The sequence below is a fragment of the Protomyctophum parallelum genome (assembly GCF_964188405.1).
Source record: "Protomyctophum parallelum genome assembly, chromosome: 1".
Lineage (NCBI taxonomy): Eukaryota > Metazoa > Chordata > Actinopteri > Myctophiformes > Myctophidae > Protomyctophum > Protomyctophum parallelum.
This window is the reverse complement of record NC_139697.1, coordinates 50,749,879-50,756,155: the sequence shown is the minus strand read 5'-3', so window position 1 is coordinate 50,756,155 and position 6,277 is coordinate 50,749,879.

The following is a 6,277-nucleotide window of genomic DNA, read 5'->3' as shown; positions in this document are numbered from 1 at the left end:
TTGAAAACGCCTGAGGGCCGAAGAACATAACCTCCTATCTGAAAATTTAACTTTTTTGGGAAAACACAAAAAACTGTGCCGTTTTCTTGTAGAATGCTATTTTTTAAGGATACCCCTATACAATTCACTGTTTTTGGACTATATTACTATATTATGTGTTAACAATACCAACCAGGTATTAGTGACTCGCAAAGTGCAGATAGGAGGTTTTTCCTCACTTTTCCTGAATCATGTTGCAGATAGGAGCTGTTGTGGTGTAGAACTTCACAAAGAGCAGACAGGAGGTTTTCCCCCACTTTTCGTGGATCCTGATTTGCACATAGGAGCTTTTGCACTTGGTGTTGGTGAGATTGATCTTGTGTGTGTGTACAATTGATTAACTCTGTAGAAGCAAACATTAAAAAATCAACTACAAACGGTTGCATGTAACACAATTTTTATTGTTTCTTTCAAAAAACCTCCAATAATACTGAACAAATTGAACAAAATACTGTTATGGCTCAAATATTCAATGACCACTGTGTACTGCAGCAAAAAAAGGTAGGTTAAGAACGGCAAAACGTATTCAACTTGCAGTACTGCAGTAGGTGTGCTTCTGGAAGAAAATGCTGAATTAAAGCAACACTAAATTAAACCAATCTACAGTATACAGTATGACGTGGAAGTATTAAAACCCTGAACCTTTGTATAAAAGCATAAAATCCAACATCTAGCATAAAAGCCAACATCACCAGGTAAAAGTGCACCCCAGATTAAATCTGGTTCCATAAAACAATGGACTCTATGCATCGTCTGTAAGTAGACTCTCTGGTGTAAAAGTATAGTGTGAGCACCTGGGTAAAAGGTAAAAAACCAACAAAGATGCAACATTAGTGCAATTATTTGTATCTCGTCAGCCCAGGTTTGAAAAACAAAATTAATTATGCAGTGTACCGTGTGTCCAACATAAAGACCAAGGACACAAATACTGTATAAACACTGGCCAGAGAGCTACACTGTCCAACGCTATGGTTCCTAAGCAGTGTAGTGAGGTAAAGTGTCATAGAATGCATGGCAGTCCTGAGGAAGTACAGCCTTCAGAGCTTGTAAGTCATCATATTTTGACTTTTTGATTATTGGTGTTTCTGCATATTTCCTCCTGATTGAACCAGTGTTTTCTTTACACCTCTGTGGCAAAGGATGAAAATCGGATTCACCGTAGTCAAGTTTGTACTCAAGAGACCCACACTGTTAATTTATAACAGGATTTCACAATAAATTGCAGTATTATTTCACAATAAAATACTGTATTCAGAAAGTTACTGTGAAATCACACCATCCTCTGTGATATAACAACAAATTACTGTACTTTAAATTGGTACAAGGATTTCACAACTCTTTCAGTATTATTTCACAATAAAATACAGTATTCAGAATGTTACTGTGAAATCACACCATCCTCTGTGATATCACAACTAATTACTTGAACCGCTCTGCATTGTGGGATTTGGCGCAAAAATGGTACAAGGATTTCACAACTCTTTCAGTATTATTTCACAATAAAATACAGTATTCAGAATGTTACTGTGAAATCACATCATCCTCTGTGATATCACAACTATTTACTTTAAGTACTGAACCGCTCTGCATTGTGGGATTTGGTGCATTTCCCTCTCAATTTTGAGAGGGAAATGCTATGGGGAGAAGCAGACAGTTCATAACGTACGTATCTCTGAGGTAAGTCAGTATTTTTTTCTCTATTTTTTCCCTCCATTTTAATGACTACCGTAGTTTAGTTGTGAACTTGTGCATGCTGTCGTTCAGTCTTGCTCCAACAAATGATGTGTGCTGTTAATGTCTGTAGACTCTGTATATAAGTTTAAATGTGTTTCCCTCACACACCTTAACTTTAACGTTATGACGCCTGCCAAGCCGGTGTGTGTGTGAGATCCCTGCCGCGCACAGGCAGTCAGGCACACGTCGGTGGGGCTTTTTGTGCCATGTCGGCTAGCTTACTAGCAGTACTAAGCCTGGGTGCAGGACCGAGGCTACGTGCAGTATGGGTCGGTTCAATACACCCGACGCACGGGACCGTGACGGGAGGAGTCCCCGGCCCGTGACGCACAAGTCAATCCAGCTCGGAGACACGAGTCCATTTGGTTCCTATATCATTTAGCTGTGGTGGACCCTCTGGAACTGCCTCACCCGGACGGCCGGACCGGCGGACCCCACTGTGAGAACCAGGTGGTTCAGTGGTTGTGAACAGCCAAGGATTGTCCGCGGTCTGATGCGCATTAGACCGCGGACAATCCTTGGCTGTTCCATACGAGTCCGTTTGGTTCTTAACTGTCATCAATGATAATAATTACACTGGGGAAGGTTTTCTGCTCCAGTGGGGCTAAACGTTTATAATTATACTAGCCTAATGTTTTAAAAGCAGCCGATCCACATGCAAGCATTACGACACAGGAGCCTGTAGATCGTCTATATTTGAGGGGTGACACTTACACGGTGACGGTGATAATGCATGAGCATATTGATTATTAGCCTACCTGAGGTTGTTGTGCTGTCCAGACCACTCGCAGTAGCTTTATAAAGTCCCAATAAAATAATCCATGACTGTAGGAACTCTTCATGTAAATCATTATAAGTATAATGTCCTAAAATCCTTATGCATGTGTAACCTGGGCACTAAGGCCCGGAAACAGAACCACCAGACTACGCCACTCTGGGAATTTCACCCAGAGAATATATGTACAATACAAGTTGCAAGCCCACTGGGCAAAGATAAGGGGAGCAGAGACGCGCAGTTCCAGTTGAAATATATATTGTTTTATTGAATTATGTTTAATACAAAATGTTCATTAAAACTGACTTTAATCAAAGGGGTCAATCTCTAAAATGATCTAAAAATGCAATAGCCTATCTTAAAACCCGTATACCAGTAGCCAGGGGGGGGTGCCCAGGTGTCCTTGCTGACAGGAGGAAGGCAGGGAGTGAGGGGAAGGAGGGGAAAGGTCACCGCCACCAAAGAGCGCACACTTCACATTAAACACTGCAAAACAAGAGAAAACAATTATACACAGCACTAGTCCCACATTAAACAAATAGCATGCACTAACTAAACCCCAAGACAACGTGACCCACCACCTGTCGGGACTACAACTACAGCACCCTTATAGCTACTGGCAATACTATAGAGTATAGACTGATACTAATACTAATACTACGTTATGTTCAATCAAGCATTTATCCAAAGAAAGGCTGAGACACGTTGCACAGTAGGTTTGCACCAAACGATAAGCGAAGTAAAACAAAACAAAACGAAATCATAAACAAATTAAAGAGGACAAAAACAGCAGTGGTAAAGAGCTCCTCCTCAAATTAAGAGGGCCACACTAGGCCATGACGTCATGCTCTGGTCCATAAACGCCGCATGACACCGAACCGGAGCCGAAGTGCGCCGCATGCAGTCGGCATACGAGGCCATGACTCGAGGCGCCATGCCACTGAACCATCAGCAGTTGATGGGCAGACAAGGCCTTAAGCCTACGACATGTGGGGGGAAGAAGCAGCCTATCCCAGGGAAGCTGGGATTCCCACTGTCCATGCCTGCTCTTCTCGACGGTGTCTGGGTTGGGATTCAAACCCATCTTTTTGAGCACCTCTACGCACGTCAATATGAAGACCTCTGTCAGGAATGGTTTCACTATTGGTTCTATGATGTGGTTGTTGGCAGACTTCGCTGTAGCCCAGGCGAAGTCCTTGGCAACCTTGTCCGTTGCGAACGCTGACTTTTTGGCTTTAGCGGTTTTATCATGAAACGCTTTCATGGCTCTTTCCCCTTGCTGCCTGAAGCCGCCGCTGGCCTGCCGCTGCGTAATCGCACCAAACAATATGTTGGTGGTCGTCGGTCCCATTACGGCCTGCCTGCATAATCTTCCAAAATTCTCAAATTAAGAGGGCCACACTAGGCCATGACGTCATGCTCTGGTCCATAAACGCCGCATGACACCGAACCGGAGCCGAAGTGCGCCGCATGCAGTCGGCATACGAGGCCATGACTCGAGGCGCCATGCCACTGAACCATCAGCAGTTGATGGGCAGACAAGGCCTTAAGCCTACGACATGTGGGGGGAAGAAGCAGCCTATCCCAGGGAAGCTGGGATTCCCACTGTCCATGCCTGCCCATCAATGAGTCTCTTGTTGCACCTAGACCCAACACACCACCAGGCAACCACAACAAGCCAGCCAGCTACTCTGATGGCCGGGTGTGGCTCCCCTTTATTCAGTCAGCGGCCAGGTGTCACAGCTGTCCTGAATATGGGTGATTGGGGAGTCACATCACATGTCTAGGAAAGCTCAACTCACTACACATGAATGAAATTCCAATCTTTAATTTCCGTAAATTAAACTTTTGTTTTGGCTTTGACATAATCTCCCCTGGCCTCCTCTCCTCCGTGTGTGAGACATAGGGTGGATTTTTTCCCCTCGAGAATAATAATAGCAGAAAATAAAGTAATGCAGTGGTTTTAATCTGGTGGTCCGGGGACCATCAGTGGTTGTTGAGGGGGTTCCAGGTTGTCCCCAGCTAAATAATGGAGAGTTTGCATTATTAGAGAATGTAGAGATTTACATTTGTTGATCAACCTGTTCAAGCTGTACTATGGTACCACTTCAAAATTGTATAACAATTTTGTTATCCTTTAGTTTTGGGTCTGAGAGCCTAAATGTCATCCAATGGTGGACCATGGCTCAAATGCTGAATATGTTGGGCCTTGATATGAAAAAGGTTGAAAACAAGTAAAGCCATCCCTGGCTAAAGGTATTTTTTTTCCTTGAAAAGGCAGAACATACTGGAATGTGTCTGAATAGAAAAGAAATAAACAAAAGTGTGTGTGTGTGTGTGTGTGTGTGTGTGTGTGTGTGTGTGGGGAGGCGTACTATCATCCGACAGAGCATTGCTCCGAAGGAGCAATGCTCCGAGGTGCGCTGCGGGTCGGGAGAGGGTTGCGGTTAGGTTTAGGTGTCTGCCCCGGGGGAGGTTAGGGTTAGGGTGAGGGAGGAGGTAGGTTGTCGTTCGGACCAATGCTCCGTCGGATGAAAGGCATGCACTTGTGTGTGTGTGTGTTCTTTGTCACTGTAGGCACACCCACGGGCCACGGCTTAAATATCATTCACTGTAAGTATATTGTGTGCAAGAAAATTACACAATTTCAAAAATATTTGCAAAACTCTGGCAGAGAGACACCAACTTCTGCAAGCCTACTTGAGTGCAGGCAACTTGTTCCCTCCTGCAATACGAACAAGTAGAAAAGGAAACAGAGTTTTATGACAATATCAGGGCATCTGTAGCCAGTTACAAGTTTGAGTCACTGTCTGCAGTGGCTTGTAACACTGTCACAGTGAAGGGAACTGTGTACAAAAAAGGGATGTTCGTTTTGCTTGGGAAAAGTGATGAAGAACTTTACGTTGGGAAAATTAACCTGGTCATTGTTCACCATGATTCTGTGCACTTTGTGACAGAGAAACATACTTTTGTAAAGTTGATAGACATGGGTATCTACTCTGAATTAGGAGTAGCCCAAGAGGAATTTGTCTGCGTCAAGCATGAGGATTTGCTTGACTACTGCCCTCTTCCAGCTTACAAAGTACATGGCCTTTTACTATTTGCTCTCCACCATTCTTTTTCAGAGTTGTTTTAAACAGGCAGGTGACAAAAGCAGGCTGTTTATGTAAAATGACCACATACCCAAATGGACAAAAACAAGAAAAGAAAAACAATCTGTGAAAATCAAGTGGTCTTTTTGATATTTTACTTTGATCTAAATGTCTCATCAAAATAGCAAACTTCATTTTATCAAATGTTGCTTATAGTCACGAGTCACTACAAGTTGCTATATAGTTGGATTGGATTAAAGGATTTAACAAATGGAAACTATGTCTTTGAGTTGTATTTTAAGGTTTCTAGCTTACAATTGGAGCCAATTACTTCTGGGTTGATAGTTAAAAACAGTATGCGGGAAGTCAAATGAATGGGAGTAGAGCAAAGAAAACTGTAAGCTGTAAGCAATGCATAAAAAATGCCCGCCTTATCCCTTAAGATTATTACAGATTTTGTGACATTATGTTGTTGTTTTCATTCTATTTGTATTTATTTATTGTTATTATTGGGAGGGGGGGGGGGGGGGGTACTGTGCAATGTAGTAATTGATTAATTCTTGACATTCTGTGTTATTTTAGATCATGAATAATGAAGACATTTTGACCGCCATCTTAGCATATGTACCGGGCCTTT